Here is a 24,717-nt window from a genome sequence, read left to right as displayed (position 1 = left end):
TGGCCTTTTATGCAAGTCCTAGGAATACCTACCCGGGTCTTCATGATTTCACAGCAGGCGATAGACTGGTTTGCCAGGTCTCCAGTCCCAAAGATAATGTGTTGATGCTACACTGAAGATTCTGGGCTGAGGAGAGTGGTTAAACCAATTACACAAGAGATGAACACATGAGTAAGGAGAATATTACATAATTCCAGAGAATAAAGAAAGGGAATACATTCTGGAAATGCTTAGAAGTCAGCTAGGGAATCCACAGCAATAAGAACTCCATGAGGAAAGGGGGCAGAAGGGAAAGACGGCGGAAGAGCAGAGGCAGTAGAAAGTGTGATGAGAATCCCGATGATTCCAAGGACTTTGGTTGAGAATTTAATCATGGAAGTGTCACGTCTACAACAGCAACATTTCAAGGCATAAGTCGGTGTCTTGAAATGTAGAGGGGTTCAAAGGAGAACAGAAAACATTATTAAATCCAAACTAGCCATGTCTTCACTTGGCTGTACTTCTGAAATATTATATTTCAAACATAGGTTTGTCTATGGTCCAAAAGGAAGAAAATGCCACAGGCTGAGTGGCATGAAGTATATACACGGCATTATTTTCTCATAGGAAGGGTGCTGAGTAGAGGCAAGAGGAGCAATAGATTTAAAGAGAATGGAAAATATTTGAAGAAGACAAGGCTGGAAATTTGGAAAGTTTGTCCTGTGGGTCTCCTTTGGTGGTCTGCATTTAGTCAGATTTCTTAGACTCTGGAAGAATACAAGAGTCTGGAAAAACTATTCCAGGTGCTCCCTTCGCCATCACCACTGCCCCTGCCACTTCTCTGGAAACCCACCAGACTAAATAAACATTTTAATAAGTCACTCACTCCATTTTCAGTTTCTAGCTTGGTTATGAACTAGCCTTTGTGATAAGATCAATGAAGCTACCACAGACTATCTGCTCCAAAAATGATTGCTACAGACCCCTAGGCACAAGCCTCTGCTATCAGGGAAGAGGCGTGAGCTCAAAAGCACTGTGACTGCTGCTGTCCTTTGTGAAGAAAATGTAATTCGGTAAAGCAGCAGCAAGCTTCCCCCGCTCTACCCAGGTGAGGTCGTGTCTCTTTTGAGATTGAACAGCTAATTGTATCTGGGATCACAGTTGCAGAAAATGCAAATAAAATGCCCAGAGATGCTTCCTTTGTTTGACTCAGAATTTAAATGCGCACGCAGCATGACTCTAAAATGTGTATTTCATGGTGCTATAATGATGTGTTAAATTGCTGTAGAATTCAACAAAACAATAGATAATGTTTTGTACATCAGGACATGCTTGACTCTGGTTCTCTGTGCTTGTCTATTCTTCCAGAATAGAGTATTTCAAAAGTAAGTTCACTTCCATTCCAAAAAGTAAAACTAATACCTAAATACCTCGACCAAGACATTACCTGTGGTCTGCTCAAACAATAGAAACCACAGGGAATGTACAAGTCAAACAAACCCCCAATTGCATAACATCAAACCTTGCTGGGTCCAATGCTTCATTTACAGTATAGTGGAGGAGCTCCCTCTCCTAAGTGGTGAGCACAGCATAGTGATTCTACACAGCATTCAATACTTAGGTTTTCTTGCAGCAATGCTTGTCTGTTGCCTTATAAAATCTGACACGTTATCCAGTTCATGGAAATTTTCAGGCCTTAGCAAGTCTTAACATGGAATGCTGAAAGATTCACTTCAAAAAGATGTCGTTTGGAAATGTAAGCATGGATTCTGATGTAATGACAATAGGAACAGCTATAATTTATTTGAATAAGTACCTGCGTATTAGAAGTTTGGTCACTGATTTACAGAACGTAAGTTTTAAATCTTAAGAAACCTCATACACTCACTACCAAGGTCACTATAGCAATTTTTACATTAACAACATGCAGCTTCAGTGGGTTAATACGTTATTTTAATGACACACAATGAACAGAAATTCTTTATTGAAATTGAAATCATCCAATAGATGCCATGCACACAATTCTCAGAGAATCAGAAAAAAAAAAAGACAACCTTAAAGAAATAGAACCAATCTCCTTTAGAGTTCTGTTAAGGAGTCTTAAAGTGAAGCCCCAAACCATAGAGACCATTAGTGTTGCCTCATGTCTTCGAGTAAAAGAAAGCAAGCCTTACAGCTAAGGGTACCACACACTTCACACACAGACCTTGGAGTGACTGTTCTTGATGTGAGGTCTCCTCCTCCCTGAAGTCTAGACTTCTCAGTGTTGTAAGAAGTTATCTACAAACTATCAAGGGATAAAATAAATCAATAGTGCTACCTAAATGTGCCACCTATGAGCCACAATAGTGACCAGCATGGTATGATACTAAAATGTGATGTGGGAGTGTCATATATCAATCTGTTGATTTCATTGGTTACTTAATAAAGAAACTGCTTGGCCTGATAGGTTATAACATAGGTGGATGGGATAAACAGAACAGAATGCTGGGAGAAAGAGGAAGTGAGACAGATGCCATGCCTCCCCTCTCCAGGGCAGACACGATGAAGCAAGCTGCCAGGTCAGACATGCTGAATCTTTCCCGGTAAGACTGGTGCTACACAGATTACTAAATATGGGTTAGGCAAGATGTGAGAATTAGCCATTAAGAGGCTAGAACTAATGGGCCAAGCAGTGTTTAGAAGAATACAGTTTCCATGTAATTATTTCGGGGCATAAGTTAGCCGGGCGGCTGGGAGCCAGCTGGCAGGAAGCAGCCCACAGCTCCCTACTACAAAAATGTGCAATACTGGACCTTATATCCAGGTGGTAAACAAATGCCATCTAACTGGGCTTAATTAATGCCTGACACTGTAAACATCATCAAATACCCATGACTGGCAAGGCCTGAGGACCTTGGTTCTTGTGCAGCGAGCACATTATTCACTGAGGTATCTCTCCAGTCCAATTTTCTTATCTTAAGAAATCTATTACAATAATGCTCAATGACTCTGACATTTTGAGGACAATTTCGATGGCTCCTCCATGCACACTTTGGAAAGCAGTGGTTCCTGCCATTTTTCAGGACTATAAACACTCCCATGTCAACATGCCTTGTTATTGGAAACATAATCTGCCTAGTTTTTTGTTGGGGCTTTTCAAGAGCCCCAAATTGTTTTAAACCTGTGGATGGGCGTGGCATGACAAACTCATGCTTCATCAAATCTCTCAACTGAAGAATTATAATCACTAAAGTCGGGAAAATCTATTTTACCGTTTCCAAATTTCTGATGGCTGTTGGTCCAGCTCTTTTTTTTTCTACCAAATCTGTACAATGGATGGAAGCGATCATTTTCATCTTTTGCAACACGTTTTTCCCATCAATGTAGTATCAAAGTAAACCATATATACTTTGACTGACAATAAGTTCAAGTTCTCTCAACTTCTGTAGTTTGTTCTGATTTACAGAGTAATCCACGTGGATGTTATCTCTCACAGAAATATTGTTGATATTCTCATCTCTGCTAACTCCCTGACTGCTTGCTTTTGCTTCCGTGAAAACAAGGACCTGACAGCAGCCTTGTCCAAAAGACTTGCTTGAGTCAGATGTTCCATGCAGTGCTCCTGGAGGCTCGCTTTGAAGGGTAACATTAAGCAAATGCAAATGTTGCTATTGTTATTTCTCTTTAAGCTGCAGATGGAAAATATTGAGGAAGCTAAATAATGCTGGCTGTGGGGACCCGTGGGAAGTTTGAGAAGAAAATCTGAGTCATGGGTTCCTACATCAACATCCAAATCACTATGTTATCTGTGTTTGTAGGATAACTATTTATAAGAAAGCTTCATGTCCCCTATATACATGGTCAATTGTTCCTTTTATTTTCTATTTTTATTTGGTCTTTTCCCCTGTGGAACATGTCCTTCCATTTTGTTTATCACCAGGATGAAAACAGCTTATTAACGCCTAATCAGAACTACCATCCTTCTAAAAAGAAAGAGGAGGAGGAGGAGAACAACCACAACAACCACAACAAATAAAGCCAGAGGTAGGAGAGGAAGTGTTCTCACCTTCTATTACCTTCTATACAGTAGATTTTACTTCTGTGAACATGATTTTATTCATGATTTATTTCCTTTTTTTAAAAAAAATTTTGTTCTTATAGGTGTTTTGTCCACATGTTATATATGTGGACCACATTCATGCAGTGCCCTCAGAGGCCAGAAGAAAGGGTGGGAATTTCATGAACTGAAATTACAGACTTCAGTAAGATTAAGATATGGGTGCTGGGAGCTGAACCTGGGTCCTCTGCAAGTGTTTTAAGTGCTCTTAACTGAGCCCGATATGACCCGATCTAGGAGAGTCTGCGCATGTTCTCGGGTCTCATGTTAAGATGTGTTCATTAGACTGGGTTTTAGTTTACCATGACTGACGTTCTGTAAGAAGGCAGTCCAGTCCTTGACTCAAGTTCACGGGTGGGAGCCTGTTCTAGTTTCAAAGCTGTCACTGTGATAAAACACCTTGACCAAAACTAAAATCAGACATAGGTGAGGAAGAGTTTATTTGTTTACCATTCCACATGCTCCAGTAGTCTGGCCCACATCTATGTATAGCAGTAACTGCTGGGTTATTAAAAAACAATAACAAACTGTGAGGTCAAGTTTGGGATAAACTTTTAATCCTAGCACTAGGCAGGCAGAGGCAAGTAGATCTCTGTCAGGTCATGATGGTCTCCAAAGCATGTTCCAGGCCAGCCAGAGCTATGTAGTTAGGCCATGACTGAATAAATAAGAAAACAAAAAGACTTATGGGGGAAGATGCAAAGAGGCAAAATAGGGAGTGGCTTGCATATCTCAAGAATAAGGACAAATTATTTAAAAATTGTTAGTTGAGTTGAACATACCGCATACACTGTACTGTTGGTACATAGGGCTATAAAGCAGAATTCAGACCATTAAAAAAAGTACCTGAGAAAATTTAAGTCTAAGCATTTCTTTGACCTTAGTTCCTCAAGTATTTGTGTACAATTGTATCCAGCCAAATAAGGAAAATCTATTTTCCTAGTCACTGAAGGCCTTTGAGAGAAAAAAAAAAAAAGTGGTGGACTTTCTCCTTATCTTAGAGCTTTCAGGCCTGTAGAATTTTCTTTAAAGGGAAAAACAACTCAGAACAATTTCCCCATTCAGTCATGAAATCACTACCATCAGCCTTTCTCCAAGTACCCTTTGGACAGAAGCAGCAACAAACAGGTTCTTACCAGATTGCCTGCCCTGTTCCAGCAGCACAGATACTTTGACAGGAAGATAAGTAAATGATTAAGTTCTGAGTAGAGTCTAAAGACTAAATGCTCCAAAGGAGGGAGTAGCATTCCTTGGGTACAGTGAACCAGCCAGAGGAAGCCAGGCAGATGTGGATTCTACTCCTGTCCCTCTCACAATCTCTTTTATTAAAGCGCCAGGGCAGAAGTTAGTACTAGACCAAGAGGGACAGGCAGGAACAGGTGTTTCTAGGGTTAACATGTTGGTGGTTTCATATTCTGTCTTTGTCTTGAGTACAATGTAATTGCAGATTTCAAAACATTCAGAGTTGTGTGTTCTGTATAAATACTGGGGTAATAAACGGCCATCTCTTTATCTATACATAGTTTGGTAAACAGAGATTTAAAAGAATTGTTACATGCAGTTAGAGTCCAGTTTATGGCTAAATATTTTCCCTCGTTTCCAGCAAGTTAAACTTACTGCATGGTATGCCCTAGGGTTGTGAATTCCCAAAGTCACGAACACCCTGTCGTTTTACACTTCAGTAATTTGTACGCCGTCTTCACTAAGTCAAAAATCTCACTTTGGAGTAGTGCAGAAATAAATAACAAAATGCCGTGGCAAGGAGGGACAACATGAAGAACCAGAGCATAAATACAAACTGCTCTTATTTCCGGTCATCAAAAACTATTACTGAAAGTAGACACAACTCAGTTCTACAACAAAGCATAGGCAGTCAGTTGATACAGCTCACCACCCCTCAGCTCTGCTATAGAACACCACCCACTGAAGGGACCCACAAACGACAAAACATGGCCCTTAAGACCCAGCACAAAACCTGATGCATGGCGGGCATTTAACAACTGTTCTCACCTTTGTCGATGTGACAAGATGAGTCCAAAGGAAAAAAAGAAGTAAGAATCAGAAGCATGAATTGGCTTTTTTTATTTATTGTGTCTATGTGATTCTAGATTCCATCCTGCAACATTATTGATTTTACTAAATAGTTTTATTATAGCCTCTATAAACACTGATAAAATTAATACTATTGCTATTGGGCATGAGAAGGCTGTAGATAAGCAAAGTGACTGCTTGCAGAAGGAAAGAAGATAAAGCTCCCATGTGTTTGGAGGAAAACAAAACTAAACTTTTTGGATGAGAGTTTTAAATTTACATTTGTAATTTTTTTTTTGTAAAAGTGGGACTTTTAACTTATTTATATAACTTAAGGTTTATAAATTGCAGGTCATTCAAACCATGAGACTGAAATCAGCCTATGGAGTCAAAGTATTGGAATATAAAATCTAGAATCACATGAACAGCCCATGAGGTAAAGGTGACAAAGGAAAGGGTCGTATCTAGCTCAGGCTTCCTCCCCCACCCACCCAAAGTGCCTATGTGGGGGCACAAAACAAAGGCACACATCAAGGAGCTTCGTTTGCCTCCTTTTCAATGGCAGACACTAACCACTCTGAATACAGTCAGTGTGCCCATAGATATCCCCAGATACATACACTGCTCGTATTTCTCTCTCTAACCACATCCCCACCTGAGAGCTCTGAGGCCTGATTGTCAGGGACCCGGTTTCCAAAGACAGCTCTGTATCAGTACTTTGTCCTACACTTGATCGCCAAACTTCAGTGTGTGCCACAGTCTTGGGGTTGTTGCACTGACCTCTGTCCCCAGAGTTGTGGATGACTAGGTCAGGGCCTATGACTCTGCATTTCTTACAAGTTCCCACAGGATGCTGATGCTGCTCCACACTGAGAATGGCTAGATACGACCATGTAGCTCATAGGCAAGCAGTGTAGGTTAAACTCCTTTCTGGTTCTAGATAGCATCCTGAGAATACACCAAGAAGGCACCTGTTTGACTGTAAGGGTTCCTCAGTGCAGACATTCACAGAGGGGAAAATGTACTGTTGTGTTTCGATGGTGAATGAATGAGTAGTGGATACTGCAGTTCAAGCTCCCGGGTCTGTGACATACCATCTTATCACTAAATTAATTTGATGATTAGTGTTTAATATAGTAAGAGTTCTAACACCAAGAGTCGTTTTGATTAGTACCTGTGTCAAGTTAATGGTTGCTAGTGGGGACAGGGTTTACTAGACTAGAACTTTCTCTGAGGATCTAGAGACAGATAATGGTTTCTGCACATGAGAGACATTTTCTTCAGTAATGTAGCTACTGTTAAGTTTTACATGCTCCTACACACAACCCCTTATCCATATTCCTATACACAGCCCTAACTAAATTAATTAGCTTAATTGGATTACACACACGAAGAGATGTGAATATAAGAAGGGGACTAGTAGAGGCTCAGAAGGTGTGAGAGGGGACAGGAGAAAGCTAAGGGGGTGACTATGGTAAAAAAAAAAAAAGAATAAATTATATACATATATGAGAATGTCATCACACTAATTTTAAAAGTTCACCAAATATGCTAATCAGTGTAAAGGATTTTCAGAGCTCCACCATGCCACCGCAAATGCCGTTTGTTATTTTCAGTGGGAATCAAAACAGCAACGGACTAAAGATGGACCAAGAAAGAATAAAATTACGCCAGTAAAGGAACTGATCTTTAGTTTAAAAGCTGAGCTGACGTTAAAGGAAATGACAATGAAGTTTATTAGACCCTCAGAGGCTGTGTCATCTTTAAAATGACTGAACTAATGGTTTGCAGGGTAGGACAACACAGTGTCCTCTTCCAATAATACTTGTTTTCAGCTAAGAATATAAACATCCTTATTTTCCCCGAGGTGATCATGCAAGTGCCATTGCTTTAGCAACAGTTCAGGTTGTACTCTTGCTTTCTTAGGTGCTGTGGTTTTCTGTCAATCTGAAAGTATTTCACTTTTAAAACTGTTGGTTTTGCAGGCTGTTGGATTTTTTTTTTTGGAAGTTCATTGAGAAAATATCATTATGGCTTCGTTTTTAATATACTTTGGGATATAAATAAATTTATGTGTAATAGGAATACACTTTGGGACAGAAAAATTCATGCAGTCAGCAGCATACAATATCTTAGCAGGTGACTGCATACCACTGTGTGATGTGGGAGTGTCATATATCAATCTGTTGATTTCATTGGTTAAGTTATAATAAACCAACTGCTTGGCCTCAGCTTGGAACATAGATGGGAGGAGTAAACAGAATAGAATTCTGGGTGGAAGAGGAAGTGAGGTCAGACTCTGCTCGGCTTCCGGAGAGAGCCGACAGCTCGGGAGCAGAGATGCCATGCTCTGCTCTCCCAGGCAGCTGCAACCCACGATGGACTTAGGCTAGAATCTTACCGGTAAGCGTACCTTGGGGTGCTTACACACATCATTAGAAATGGGCTAGTCCAGGTGCGAGAATTAGCCTGTAAGGGCTAGAGTTCATGGGCCAAGCAGTTCTTAAATGAACACAGTTTGTGTGTTGTTATTTCGGGCATGAGCTAGCCAAGCGGCCGGGGTGTTGGGGACGCAGCCCCGCTGCCGCTCCTATTTCAACAACTGTGATTATTTGCCATTAACGAATTGCCATGTTAAGATAAAATGTAAACTTTGCCCTTATTTTCTCATGAAAATCTAGTGGTGATGATCCAGAAGCAGCAACTTTAAAGTAATATACATGTGCTATTAATGTTGTATTGGATTAGGGAGAAACCTTTCATCCTAACCTAAGAAACCTACCAAACACTCCTAAATTCTTTTATGCACATTTCTTCATCCCCAAATGGTGTGGCAGTTGAATATTTGATATTCAGCACATCAGACTGGCACACATCATAAAGAACACAAGAAGCAAGTGGATTTTTCCACATCAATGAAATATTATTTCCTTTCGATTGGATATTATATTTGCTCACTGAGTCAAAATTCCCATTGATTTGTGTCACTGAAGTTTTCTTTGCAGTTACTAGCTTTTGGTGTAAATGGCAAGCCCTGCACTGGTACATCAGAGACTGTACCTGTTCCACAAAATACAGATATAGCATCTCTATTTTCCATCTGCTTGTTGTTGTCATTGTTATATTTAATGCCTTGGTAGTAAATGAGCTATTTAGTGTTTGGCATGTGTTATGGCTTGAAAATGAAGTGTCCTTTACTGGTTAATGTTTTGGCCAATTGTTTCCCAGCCGGTGGCACTATATTGGGAAGTTGTGAAACCTAGATGAGTCCCAGCTGGTGGAAGTAGGTCAGGAGGTGTGGGTCTTTGATGATGATGCATAGCACGAAAGATGAAAACCCAGAGACAGATATTGGGGTTCAACCTGAAGATCAGAAAAGCAGCCAGCCACTGACTCTTACCTCTACCTCAGATTGAAAATGGCGATAATGTATCCACGAATCCTCAGAATGAGACTGAGCTGAGACCTGTCTCCTCTTGTTTTATATTCCCCTCTAGTGCTGGGATGAAAGGTATATACCACCGCCACCTGGCCTTTATAGCTAACTAGTGTGGCTACTGGGATTAAATGTGTGTGCCATCACTGCCTGGTCTGTGACTGTTTTACTTTCTGATCTTCAAGAAAGCTTTATTTATTAAAATACAAATAAAATATCACTATATTCCCCATTTTTGGTCTAAAATAAAAAGAAGGCTATAGTTAATATAAGAAAAACTATATACAATAAGGACAATGACTATATACAATATACACAGTCAATAAATATATCAACAATGTTTAATCCATTTTCATTTGACAAATTCATAGAAAATACTCCATATCTATCCTACCTTGGTGAGTCCAAAGTCTTGTAACTAATTTACTTTTTATCATAACTTGCTTTCTGTGTCTGATAAACAAGGAAAACTGTAGCTATATAGTTTTCAACTCCCTCAGAGACCCAAGAAGGAAATAATATAAACTGAGTAAGTAGGAAGTATTAGCAAGTGACATCTGAATATTGTGAGAAATGACAGAAACAACTGGATGCCTTGGACAGTCATTCAAAGTTTCTCTTCAGTGTTGGGGCATCCATCTTTGGTCTAAAGCCATCTTTAAAAGATTTTTCCATGAAGCAAGGTTTTTGAAGAACTGTCATGCCTTGTCTGGTCAAGGTTTGACAGTCACTCTCTTTTGTGTCCTGCTTGTCCCATGACCAGTGGCTTATTTTTTCCACTAAGAAAGCAAACTCCATGTGGAATTTCTTCCATACCTATCATCTGCTTTGAAGCAGATTGGTGCTGTTAGAAGCAAACAAGCTTCATTGTCATAAAAAAAAATGAACCTATGTCATTAAAACATCTTAAGTGTCGTATTCTGTAGATTTCTGAAGAGGGCATGCTTATTTAAAATGTACCTCTATTTGACCTTGAAAAACATACCTAATGTGACTACAAATTTGATTGTAATAGGTGACTAATTACTAACCTGCCATTTCCTTATTATCATAACCAGTTGGTAATAATAACTTTCAAGGACTAGAAATTTGCATTACATTGTTAAATGAACTGTACACGTGCAATGCCTTCAACAGGATTAGAACGTATGTACAGTTTGTTTCAATAAAACTAATCTCAAATTTGTATTTCTATAAAAAAATTTGATGCAACATACAAAGTTCAATTCAATGTAAAACATTTAAAACTAGTAGTTGCTTTCTAAATGTATATTCAATAATTACCTTTTTATCTTATCATATCTATATCTTCCCTTTTTTTTCAAAGTAGATTCTACCATTTGATCCCAACATGATAGCCTAGTCTAGTCCCAGTTCCTGTCATAATTTGTGTTTTCTCATCCACTATGATGCGAACAGCCTCCATGACATAATCCAACTGCCACAAGATGAACTGCTCTTCCATGGCTTTATTGACACTCTCAAAAATCATAGGTCAAACTAACAATTTCGTTTTCTTTTGTGTTTGTTCAGAATGTATTTTGTTGCAGGGTCAACAAAGTAACGAATGTGGGTAAAAAACAGAGTGATTTGTTACAACAAATACTGTGATACCTAGTGCAGCAATGAAGTTGAGCATCTTACTCTGTTTCATCAACTCGGTGTCCAAGCAACTCTCAACACTTAAAAGTTATGTACAAATACTGTTTTAACATTTCCAGCAAACTACACAGATATAAATACATGGAAACTGAGTTTCTGGAGTGCATAGAGCTTAGCGATTAAGATGCACACTCTGGAGAAAGAGTGTCTAGTTCACAATCAGTTATATCATTTATTGTAATACATGTGTGATAGTCAGAATATCCCATTCTCCTGATGCCCAGTCTTCATATATAATACTCTGTCTTTAGGACTGAAGAATTAATATTTCAAAGCACTCATAATCATTCCAAGAATGTAATTGTGAATTTAATAATATGATAAACATTAATTTCAAGATATAATTTGTTATGAATCGATAGGTATCCCTTTGTTTTTTTTTTTTTTTTTTTTTTTAGGTGATGGTTTCAGACCATCTCCACAAAGTCTATTGTTAGTAAAAGTTTCAGAAAAGTATCCTTTTCATGAGTGAGTAACAGAACATTTGGGAGGCAGAAATAAAACACTCAAGTAAATTACTTCACTTAGATGGACACTCTCTTTGCAAATTCAGGAAATATGAAATTTTTAAACACATATACAACTTTCCAACTACATAGCAATGTATGAACAAAACTGAGATAAATATTAAATTAAAAGGTTAGCCAGACTCAGCTGAATAAAACGAGAAAGAAATAGGAAAGACAATCTGTAGATGGTATAACAGCAACTCATTTATGAGGTATTGACATCAAATTTTGAGAGTGCATTTCCTATCCTATTCTTTCGTTTCAATTATTAATGGTTAAGGAATTTTGATAATATATTTCCAGTATTCTTTGTTGCTTTCATTGTTTAAAGTAGATATAAAGTATATAAACAGGGGAGGAAGTATACAGTGGCTTTAAAATTGGACATACGTAAAACAAAATATGGTTAATAGAGTTGCTCAGTTGTCATCTATTCAATACCTGACTCCACCAATAGGCATTACAAGAGATGAGTCAATCTTACAGTACCCAAGCTCATTAAATTATCTAGGATGGATTCATTCCCTGACATTTCATCTTTTAAAGTAGAAATAATTTGAAAGCAGATAGCCAAGATGAGTCTCTGAGAACTCATTTAAAAATCTAATAACTTCAAATCGTGTTAGTTTGCATTGATCTCACTTATAGTCATGAGCAGGATGACATCGTTACCATCCAGTCAGCAATTCAATGGCAAAAGCTAGGCATCATGTATTTGCTTTTTTTTGTTCTGAATTTGAGTATGTGCAAGTTTTGGTATGAAAAGCTTAGAATTCCTTTTCCTGCACACTTCACAGTTCCCAGTGAGGTTCCCAGTAAGCCCAGGCTATAGAAAATATACTGCATCTCATATGCAAGGGAGAGGAGAACTAATAGTTGCATTCTTCCTGCATCAAAGGTCCCTGTAGGAGGTGAAGCTGTGACAGTTATGCAGGTCATAACTGCTTCACTGAAACCACTTTCTTGGTGCTTATTAATCGATCCTGCCAATCTTTTCTAACTTCCATGGCTCCAACTCTTCCTGATGAACATCTTCATCATCAAGTTGGAGTCTTCAACATCATGAGAGAACAATGTAGACTTTATGCCTTAATGGTATCAACAGGTCATAATTTACCTTTATCCTACCTCTTCATATCCGTTGGTCCTTCCAACTGCTTGCATATAGCATCGGCTCTAGTGTCAGATAGTGTGGAGGCCCAAAAATGTGGGCCCATTTCCACCCTGTTTGACAGAGAGTTGGAGATTGCTCAAAGTTTAGTTGCATGTCCCAACTCAGGATGTGATTTCTTGATTCCTTTAACATTAAAATAGCTCATTCAAATAGGTCCATGCCATCCTGACTGGTAGTCAGGTTATATAAATATACTTTTGTGCTATGAGGTCACCTGAGGAGTAGCTGCCTTCAACATACCTGGTCTAGAGCAGTTCCACTGCTTAAACAACAGAATGCCAATGATTTGATGTCTCAGAGTGATAAATGTTGTCTGTTTGAGGTGTCCTATGTATCATGTTAATAAGGTTTTTTGTTACCTTCTCACCCCACACCCAATTTACATTGGGTATAAAAGCTATGGGAAAATAAGTGTGGCGATTTCAGTAATCACTGGAATGCCCTCCCAGTATTATTCTATGGTTTCTGTTCTGTTATTTTTCATGTACTTCTGTATTCTTTACTTATATTTCTAAATTCCCATGCCTCTAACCTGGTAAGAGGTATTTTTTGTTGAGGCTGGTTATCAACAAAATGGAAGCAACTGCTTTACCCAGGCTGTGTATCCATGTGAAGAAAGCCAATATGATTATATGTGTCATACACATATATATCACACACACTGCTTCTGACCTCATACCAAGAACTTACACTCAACCATGCTGAATGCCTCACATTTCCCAAACACTGGCCCTTCACAACCAGGTGGACAACCCCTCTCTTAGGTTGTAACACAAAAATTACCACTGTAAAGTATCCTAACTTCCCAGGTATTGTGTTTTTCTTTTTTTCTGAAAATGACTTCATAAACTTTTAACTTTACCAAAGACTAGGAACTGAAAGTTTAATCTGAATTCCTCCAGTATCCAACAGGGTGAGTCATTGCATGGCTACTTAGAAGAAAAGGAAGTGGTATTAGTTCAACTCGGGAAAACAACACATGAAAGACAACATTTTGCCTATGGAGTAGCAAAATGTTTACTGAACACTGTTAGTTTGGTGCACAAATAGTTAGGTCTACGAAATTGCACTCACTATATAGCAATTATCATGGCAGTACTTTATACATTAAACATATATTGATATTTTATATAATCACACATTCAAGGCATTGTAAGGGAACAACACTATTACTAGGACACAATATTATGTTACTCCTAGCCTTCTAGCTTGGTTCATTCTGTGTTCCTGCTTCTGTTTTACAAGCTGACAAAGTGGATGACAGCCAAATTCTATGCACAATTCAAGAAGCAGTGCCCGCTATTCACATTTTCAAAGAATAAGCATGAGTTGACTCATCTGTACAGGAAACACTACAAATATATTCTGTCTACAGCAACTCAAAGTATGAAAACAGTGTTCAAAGTCCTACTTGTTAATTTCATAAGCATAAAGCACACTGCATTTTAATTTTGTCTGAGCTTTGCTGGCTCTGTGTGTCCTGTTCATGCCATTTGCTACCCTCTCATTGGTTTTTCAGAATAGTTCTTTATCAGATAAAACCTTAGAGCAAATCATGCAATCTTATCTTCACCTCAATATCATTACTAATAAAATTTTTAGTCATGAGGAAATGAAACAATTTTCTATTGCCAGAAAGCCTAAATTTAAAAATGAGTAACTTGTACACCTTAGATCATTTGTGCCAATTAGCCACCACTTTCTCTTTGCACCCACACAAAAGTTGACTCAATGCTAACCCAAACAAAAGTTGGCCTGAACATTTAGAGTAGATCTTTTGATGAGATAAGCTTGGTACATCACTAATAATCTGCAATTTTCTGGCACTTCCTCAAACTCCGTTACAAATTTGGGAATGATTTCACAATATCACCTGTAAATATAATTCAAAATAGAATGCAAGAGACATAAAAATTAAATCCCTACCTAATTAGCTGCTCAGAAATGGCTGTGTCTTTTATGTATTAGTCAGCAAGAACTATTACATTCTCCTGCAACAAACTCACTGTCCTGACATTGTTAGTAGCCCTAAGTCACAGACCTTATTTTATGAGGTTATTTTGGATTATTTTCCCAAAATAGAGACAGAATATCCCAAAGTACCCATTGCTTGGGCCGGTCTTATTGTAGATGAGATTAAAACACAGTTGTAAAAAGACTGGCCAAACTCTTGAATGAATAGATAATTTTCATGCGTAGAGTCAGCTAATTGGTTAATTATTACTAGAGCCTAAGAACTTTGTCTCACAAAATCCATTCTACATTTGGAAGATGGGTGCATAACACACAGATCTGAGTTGGGACTAATAGAAGCCATGTGAAAAGTTTAGCATGGCTGCTCGTAGACCTTAAATCCTAGAACTGAGATATAAGGGCAGAAGATCCCTGAGGCTTGTTGACTGCCAACCTATATCCAGGTTCAATGAAGAGACTGTCTCCAAAGAATCAGGTAAGGAATGGGTAATGCAAGACTCCAGCATCCTCTTTACACATAGGATGCACAGATACACACACATACACACACACACACACAGAAACTATACCCTCTGTTGATGCTTTTTAAACTTTTCTATTAAATAAACATGACTTTACACAGAGAAAAAAATTGAATACAGAAGTCTTATTAAACTGTAAATTATAGAGATTATCAGAATATAATATCTCTCAAAATTTTCCAGTCTTAGACTTTTTTCAATGCATGCCATAGATGAAAAGTGTTAAAATTTACATACATGTTATATAATAGATATTATTTATTGGAGTATATAAACATTCCAAACTAATTGTTTCATAGGATTATCATTTACATTAGATATTGTTCCTTACTTCAAATCCAAATGTTGCAATTACACAAACAGCATACTGCCTGTAGCCTACAGTGTTCATAGCACCTCATAGTCTCCTACCACTGTGTGGGCAGCTATTCGGGGCAGGACTCATGTGCATGCACAATACAGTACAGGAATGTGCAGAGGAGAGATTTGTATTTGAGTCCCAGAGAGATATGTGCCAAGAATACACATTCTAAGAGTATAAAACACAAGCTTCATGCATAAGACAATTAAAACACATTCTTTGCAAGAAAGTCTGTGACTAGAGCCCTTCAACATCCAGAACACAGTAATCACCCCAAGTGTTTCATCCCCACCTTTCTCTGGACATATTTGTGGTCCATATGCTACATGAAATAACCAAATTGTCTACCAAATTAAAAAAAAAAATGTCCGCCTTTCCTAGCACTAGGAATCATCATAGGATACTCAAGTGTAAACTTCATGTTTGACAAAAGATCAACAGTGTTTAAGTGGCAGGTTTTAAAAACTGAACCAAAAAATTACACGGATTGCCAGGCGGTGGTGGCGCACGCCTTTAATCCCAGCACTTGGGAGGCAGAGGCAGGCGGATCTCTGTGAGTTCGAGACCAGCCTGGTCTACAAGAGCTAGTTCCAGGACAGGCTCCAAAACCACAGAGAAACCCTGTCTCGAAAAATAAAAAAAAATAAAAAAAAAAAAAACAAAAAAAAAAATTATACGGATTATTTGACTACCAAATGTTTACCTTAGATGACCTTTATACACCTATTTATTCCAAAGCTAGAATTTTGCAAGTTCCTAATTTTATTTTAATTCATATTGAAATCCTCATCATTAAGACATATACATATTTTCAAGGAACATTCTGTCTCGGTGTCCTTGAAATCTTCTCTCCTGAGTCATAGCACTAATTAAAAGAATGCATCAGTGGTGCTAGAAAGACAACCCAGGAGTTAAGAGGATTCAGGTTTAGTTCCCAGCACCCTCAATGTGCTTTTCTGTCCTTCCAGTCCTTCCCCAAAACCACCATACAGAGACTTATTATTAATTTTAAATTAAACTAATATATATATAGATTAATAATAAGCTTATGCTTGATATGAACTAGTTCCTTTTTTAAAATTTATTTTGTTAATCTCATTTTACATTCCATCCATAGTTCTCCCCCTATCCTTCCTTCTGTCCCCAGCCTCTTCCCAGTCCACCCCCCTATATGCTCCTACTAACAGGTAAGGGTTCCCATGGGAATTCTATAAAGTCTGACACATTAAGTTGGGACAGGACCAAGCCCTTCCTTCTGCATTAAGGCTCAGCATGGCATCCTACCATAAGGAATGGGTACCAATAAGCTAACTCATGCATCAGGGATAGATCTTGGTCCTACTACCAGGTGCCTCACAGATAGTTCAGGCTTCATCACTGTCTCCCACATATAGAGGAGGGACCTAGTTTGGTCCCATAGAGGCTCCACAGATGTCGGTCTATAGTTAATTGGCTTTTATAGCTTAAATTACCTCATATTTCCTATCTAAACTCTACCACGTGGTGGTACCTTTTTAAGCACAGCATGTTCATCCCCTGCTTCCTCTAAGTCTCCCTGGAGATGCCGCCCCATTCTTCCCCAAATTCTCTTTTTTTTTTTCTGTAAGTTCCACCTAACCTGTACCTGCTTAGCTATTGACAATTTAGTCCTTTATAAAATCAATCTGAGAGACAAATCTTCAAAGTCAAAAGGATTATTTCATAGCAAAGGTGGCTAACAGACTCCATTCAGCAAGTCCATTCCCAGGGGATTCAACACCCTCTGAACCCAGCAAGTATGCACACATATATATTTTATTTATTTCTGTTCATTCAGGCTAAGAACTAGTACATATAAAGTTAATTATTAATTAAAAATATTGCATCAAATAGCACATTGAGTGTTCCTTTCATTCTGATTTTATGGTTTCAAATGTCAAATTTTGTTCTGGTTTGTTTTTGTCTGCTTGTTTATCTGCTTGCTTTTGAAGCAGGGTTTCTCTGTATAGTCCTTGTTTGCCTGAAACTGACTAGATAGACCAGGCTGACTTTGAACTCACAGACTCTGCCTGCCTCTGTCTCCTGACTGCTAAGGATTCCATACCACCCTCAACTTCACATAAGACTGAATACGTGGATTTACTGTAATTTCCATCTTCGATATTGAATTTGTGTAAGACGGTATGCTTCCGAAGCTTTTTAAGTCTCCCTCTCCCTCCTTCCTTCTGGCACGTTAAGTTGGGGCAGAACCCAGTCCCCCCCCCTCCTGAATTACAGCTGAGTATGGCATCCTTCCCGCTCTCCCTCACCTCTCCTCTCTCTCTCCAGCCTCCCAAATCCCACCCCCACTGTTCTCTCCTAGTTTGAATTGAGCATGGAGCTTTGTCATTCTTGGTCTTTCCTTTTGGCTTAATTTCAGAACATCATTACATGTGTTCTACAAATCAGCTGTGATTCAAATACCTCATGTTACTTTTCAGTTTTTTTTTTTTTTTTTTTGGTTAAAATTGTACACAGAGAAGGCTTGGTTTACATTTCCCATAGTAACCAGCAAGAACACTTAAATTTATTCTTTTATTTTTAACACTCTAGCTTTACCAGAGTGGCGAAGGGTAATATTAAAAAGTCATGTTACAGCCTTCTCTCCTAACCTCGTTCTCCTAGACATTCAACTCTACAGGGATATAGTTCACTCAGCAAACATCATTGACTTCATAGAAAAGTCTTTATTGACCACATACGCCTGTGAACAGCAATTCAGTTTTACGTGTCTGAACTTCTGGAAGCCAGAGGATAGATGTTAAGTGCAGAACTTTCTGAATAAATTTTAAAAACCAAAATTTCTAAGATTTTCCTAGACAACAGCAAATAAACTCAACACAAAGCTTTAAGCAGGGGCTCTCAACCTTTCTAAAGCTGCGGCCCTTTAATACGATTCCTCAAGGGATGATGATTCCCCCAAACATACAATCATTTTATTGCGCTTTCATAACTATAATTTTGCCACTGTTCTGAGTAGTAATGCAAATATACGATATGCAGGCTATCTGATAGGTAAGCCCAAAGAGGTCATGCCTCACGGGTTGAAAACTGCTGCTGTAGAGGAATGAAGGAGTAAGTTCCTGGTATCGAATTCATGTTAAAACAAGTCTGGAGAAATTGATATTTTATTTCCTCTTGTATCTTTAAACATACTTGTAAGTAAAAGTAAGTTTCTTGAAGCTGTTGGAAGGATGGCAAATAGATAGTTTTGATGAATGCACATTGATAAATCCACACATACAAATTTCTCAATAATATGATCTTTAAAGAAATCTGAGAACTCGCCAGATTGCGTGAAAAAGTGACCTTGAATTATCTACCTGTCTAATGAGAGTAATGAGAGAAGAGATCTGTTTTGCAGGCTCTACAAACACCCATGAGAGCCTGCTTCTACCCAAAACCTCAAAGGAAATCAGGACTATGACACACTATGATTAAATCATTTTATTTGTAGTTCTTCAACCTGGACATTTGCACTGATGATCATAGAGCCTTGAAGATTCCCCAAACAGAAAGACCAGCAGGTATAAACTCTCAATATAGCAAAAGATCACGTAACAACAAAATACAGTCAAGCTTACCTTCATTCACACTCTTCCATAGAGAGGTGGGAGCTGGTCGCTCTCAGCTTGCGATGGTTAAGAATGGTCTTTAGTTAATAATAAAAGAAAGAAAAGCCTCGGATATCAAGAACCCAGGTTAACCATTGACGCTGGTTTGCTCCTCTGGTTCTAGCCTGGAATCTACCTCAGCAGCCCCTGGCATCTTATAAAGCAGGCGATAACCGGTCACCCGAAACTGCAGTGACTTCACTGGTCTTGTTCCCCTGAAGGTCAATCAAGTATACCCTGAGAAGTTTTTTTCTTCAGTCAGGGGTAGAAGGAGGAGGAAGAAATCCTTCACCAGAATATGCTCAATCATGCCGGTAAATGACTCTGATGTTTACAAACGGGACTGCTCCTGTCTGTCGAAGACTTTGTACAGTGCCTTAAAATGAAACCCTTTCTGGCAGAACTATTTGTCTTTACCTTAACAGGTGAGGGCTGGGATTGCATGCCAATGAGCCGTGAGACAAGGCAACTAGAGATACCCAAACATCCATCCCTATACTCCAACATGAAATTAAATAAAGATAATTCATCTTGGGCCGCACAGTAGGATAGCCCTGATAAGGTGGAAGAGAATGGGTTGGGGCTGGGTATGACTCTTTTTACAAGCCCAGAAGTCAACACCTTACCAATGAGGTGGGTAAATAAAGCTCATGCTGTGGTCCAGGTCCTGACAGTCAGTTTTCCATACCTGGAAGTGCATCCTAGAAGGTAAGTGAATGTTCAAGCCTCAGTGTGGCTCCTGAAAGACAGAACAAAGCCTTAAAATGGAACAGCTGGGTTGAAATGCCAGAGGAATGTAAAAATCAGTCACTAGGAACTAAAGAAATCACTCCCGAGCTCTTGAAGCACTCTCTGCCCCCAGGAGCGCTGTTTGCAAGAGAGTGCAAGGGGGTGTTTTTCTAACTAGAAGATTGCTTTATTTTACTCCAAAGAGCAAGGAGAGGCAGAGAGCATAAAGGACCCCTATAGCTTGGTTCAAACTCCAAATTTAGGTTCTGACCCTGATTGTTGTTTGTGGCCTGCTTGGTTTTGAATTCTATTTCCAAAGACTTCAACACTTGGGAAAATAAGGTTGTTTGTGAATGTTGGTGTGGTCAGTAGTTGTGAGAGATTTCTGATGCTTCCTTTTACACACACACACACACACACACACACACACACACACATCCTTTTCCTTATTTGTGAAAAATGGAGAGATGGTGGCAGTGAACAACAGCTGCCACACCACTCCCTCAGGTAGATAAACACTGTGCCAGACTGTTAGCGAACATAAGGTCTTGACATTCTAATGTAAACACGTGCTTGGCAAACTGTAACACAATACCTGCAGAAGAATCTGAACCTTCTGAGAGACCTAACTTCTCAGTTGCCCATCAATGTCAGGCAAACAGTGGGCCCACAGCTCAGCTTCTCTGGAAAGAAATGTGAAAATTAGATTAAGTGCCTTCATTTCCGTCTTAACTGGAGCAACAAATTTCATTCTGATGTGTATTATATCAATCTGGCTTCAGTGTCTAGTGGGCATTATCACTTACACTAATTGGAAGCTAAGTTTCCATTATATTCTGCCTCAGACTTTGAGTTTACACACATGTATACACCTGTATATAAGCATGTTCCTCTGGCATAAATACATGTGTGTGTGTATGCACATGAATTCCAGAGAGCAGCCTTAGATGTTATTCCTCAGGTAGACTGCAATTTTTATTTTATTCTCAACTTCGGGCAAGTTTCTCTCACTGAACTAGAACTCACCTATTTCCACCTCTATAGAGACGGTGTTACCATTCCAGTGTGCTGGTTTTGTTGTTGTTATTGTTGTTTTTTGCTTTACACAGGTTTCAGGAATTCAAAATCAGGTCCTCATCCTTTTATGGTGACCACATCATCTTTGCAGCCCTCAAAAGACTTTTGCAAGAGTGTAAAGATACAGTGACTCATTTGGTTCTGGGAGGATAATTTCAGGGAAGAAGAATTCATGTTAGTTCTTGGATTGGTCCAAGAGAATTAAGGATATGATGTTGTAACATAGAGAAAAGCAGGACAGGGGGCCAAGATGAAATCAAATAGCTTCTTGACTTCAAGAGTCATATTAAAAAAAAAAGAGTCATATCAGGGGGTGTAACTTCATTGCTTCATTTGAAGTAGATTTTGGGAGTAGAAGACACTCTGAAACTGATCAGAAAGTAGAGAAACACATTGTAAAGCCAAGAGATATTTAAATAGGTTTTTATGTCACCATTGTACTCTGCCCCTTCTATTCACAGTCACTGAGCATGAGTTTAAGTGGGTTTTAGACTCTGTGAGCTACAATTCTCCCTGAAGCAGAAAGAGAAACAGACAAATGAAAGCAACAGATTTTCTCTAAGATTTGTTATATTGCAAAGTGATAAAAATACTTGCAACTCGAATGTACACACTGAGAAATCATTTGTTTTTAATCATCTCTTTTTTGTGGAGCTTTGGTGGTATTGTAAGAGAGTTTGTGTCATTCAGAGGGACTTTAGAATGCCTGTCGGGAAAGCATGGGGACCAGATCTCAACACTCAACAGGTGTGAAGGTGGTCCTCTGTAACCCCAGGTGTAGGAGTAGAGACAGGCAAATTGTGGAGTTCATTGGCCAGGCAGCCTAGCCAAACTGATGAGTTTTAGGTTCAGAAAGAGATCCTGATTCAAAACACTAGAGATCCAAGAAGACATCAATGTTGGTCTCTGGCTCCCACACTCGTGTGAACACATGCATACACATACTCACATAAATATACACATACAGATAGAGGGAGAGAGAGAGAGAGAGAGAGAGAGAGAGAGAGAGAGAGAGAGAGAGAGAGTTATTACAATTTAGAACTCTCATATTCTGTTCCCCTAGCCCTGACACTAGCAATGACCCACACCAGAACAGTTCTTATATTTTTAAATGGCCACAAAGAGAAAAGAAAGAGTAACGTTCTGTGTCATGTAGAAATGATATAAATTTCCATCTTGCTGCCCATAAATAAAGCTTATTGGAACACAACCAGACTCATTCATTTTCATTGGATCAATAATGCCTATGTTATAGTTGCACGATTCAGGAGCTTGCAAGGGCTTGTGGAGACTGTGGATCTCAAAGCGTAAAATATTTAGCATTTATCCTTTCAAAGGTAAATGTTTACCAAACTTCATTGTCACTACACAACCTACTTCACTGCTTGCTAAAAGCTAAGCTTCGCTTCTCTGAAAAATGAATTTGCTCGTGTGGTTGAATGAAAATGCACTGCCGTTCTGGATCACAAAGTCCTGTGGGTATGGGTGAGATGTAAAATGTCTGTCAAAGGCCACAGGTTCCCACCTTGTGTTGTTAGCCATGGTGGAATACAGGGCTTCTTTGGAAGCAGGTTGGGTTGGATAGCTGGGGTCCTGCCTGTGAAGGGAATGTGGGGACACTTGCGGCTCCCCTTTCTCTTTGCTTCCTGAACCACAAGGAGGCGAGCAGCTTTGCTCCACTGAAACTTCCCATCATGCCTTTCTCCTCTTCACAGCTCCTAAACAATAAATATACTGAACACAAAGACGAGACAGGCATCAGGGCTGAGCTGTAATCTTTGAATGCCCTCAACCTGTGACCTATTTCCTTCAGATAGCTCCAGACTCTTCAGGGTTCCACAGTCTCCAGACAGTGCCCTCTGGGAGAGACCCAATGTCTAAGCATTAGGGCTTTTGGGAGCATCTTACACTTAAACCATAATTAATACAATGTAACACAAATTACATTTTCTGGGGGATTAAAATGAAAGGATTAGCACTTAAAATCTCTTCTATGTCTAAATCTTTGTGGGAGTATATATGCATGAGGAAGTGCCGCTTCCTTCCTGTGGGGACCAGAAGAGACTATCAGACGTCTAGAGCTGAATTAAGAGGTGCTAGCAAGCTACCTGGCATGGGTAACGGGAAGCAAAGTCCAGTCCCTCTCCATGACTGGTACTCACTTTTCACTCTGAAGACGTCTCTCTGCATCCCTACTGCTCCCAACTTTTTATCTTTGGTTTTTATTTATATAATGTATTATAACCATAGTCACCCATATTATCCCTTTTGTCTCTCTCCCAGTTCTCTGGACTCCATGCTTCCCAACATGCTCTCCTCCAGTGTGCGTGTGTGAGTGCATGTCTTCTGCTGGTAACTACATCTGCCGTTTGTGACCGCAACAGCCACGGCACACCCAGCAGAGACTGTCATAGCGTTCTTCTGTCCCTTTCCATCTAAGCCTCTCTGCATCTTTCTGGGTCCTCTTCTGCAACACTTGATGGGCCTTGAAGGGGGTGATGTAAATGTCCTATTCCGGCCAGAGGATTCAGCAACCATATTCTTAATACATGCCTTGTTTTAAGGACCATTTTGCCCGTATTTTCCCTGTCTTCATTTCTGTGAAAGATGACTTTACATCTTCTCTTTTCATTAAGTAACCTTTGAGGGAAAGAAAATTACCTGCACCACCTCCTCTATTTCTTTTCATTTTCCATACAGAAATACAATGCTTTGCTTCCCAATTTAGGACCTTCCGTTGCTGTTTCGAACTTCGAAAATGAGCTGTAAAAAGGCAAGACCTTCTTGCCTCACTCCCTTCCAAGAAACTTTTTTTTCTAATGCTTTTCTTTCCCCAAAATAAGAATCAAAAGTGATATTTCTTTTGACAGCTGGTAACTAATCCTGCTTTAGCAGGAAGGAGAGCAGGAAGCCAGCAAAGGAATTTTCCATTCCTGTCTCTTTCAATTTTTTTCCACATCAGGTACTTTTCAAAACCTAGACATTTCCAGTGAGTCTGTAAGTCTTCTTGTTTTGTCTAGCAGAGTCACGTGGCCTTTTACTTCTCCTGCGCTGATGAGAACCTGACTGAGCCTCTGTTTGCCTTTGGAGGAGGGAGAACATGAGAACTTCTGAGTCTCCAAGGGGAGTTCAGCTGCAATGAGACGCCTGGGCTTATGCAAATGAACTTTTTTTTTCCCTTTTTTGTAAAGACAAAGATCACACAGTCCACCAAATCACAGATCAAAATGTCCCTGGTGGTAACAAAAGCCACAACCTTGACCCCTACCATAAGTCACTGCTCAAACATCACTTCTCAGCTTCACCGCCTTATTTCCCTTTAACTCCCTCCCCCAGCCTTTCTTTATTCCATCCTAGCTTTTGCATTTGATTGCATTTGATTACCAACAGCTCTGGGCATTTCACTTTGTGCCCAGCCCTCCAAGACTCTAACCATAAGATGCTGAAGTAAAAGAAAAAGAATCAACTTGAATCTGCCGGTTCAAGGATTGCTCCCGTTGCCTTTGCAAGACAATATGAAATATTTCAATGAA

General features: G+C 39.2%; 1 protein-coding gene across 1 annotated transcript in view; it reads right to left on the bottom strand.

Moving 5' to 3' along the window:
• Positions 1-19,657, bottom strand: part of Kcnj16 (potassium inwardly rectifying channel subfamily J member 16) — a 50,755-nt gene extending 31,098 nt beyond the window's left edge. The window contains exon 1 of the mRNA XM_050140403.1: positions 19,349-19,657. The gene's annotated coding sequence lies outside the window, so the exon portion shown is untranslated. The remainder of the gene's footprint in view (positions 1-19,348) is intronic.
• Between the last annotated feature and the right edge of the window lie 5,060 nt (positions 19,658-24,717).

Source organism: Alexandromys fortis, unplaced genomic scaffold, assembly GCF_014885135.2.
Source record: "Alexandromys fortis isolate MF-2015 unplaced genomic scaffold, M_Fortis_MF-2015_v1.1 scaffold_39, whole genome shotgun sequence".
Classification (NCBI taxonomy): Eukaryota; Metazoa; Chordata; class Mammalia; order Rodentia; family Cricetidae; genus Alexandromys; species Alexandromys fortis.
This window is presented reverse-complemented; position numbering and strand designations above follow the sequence as displayed.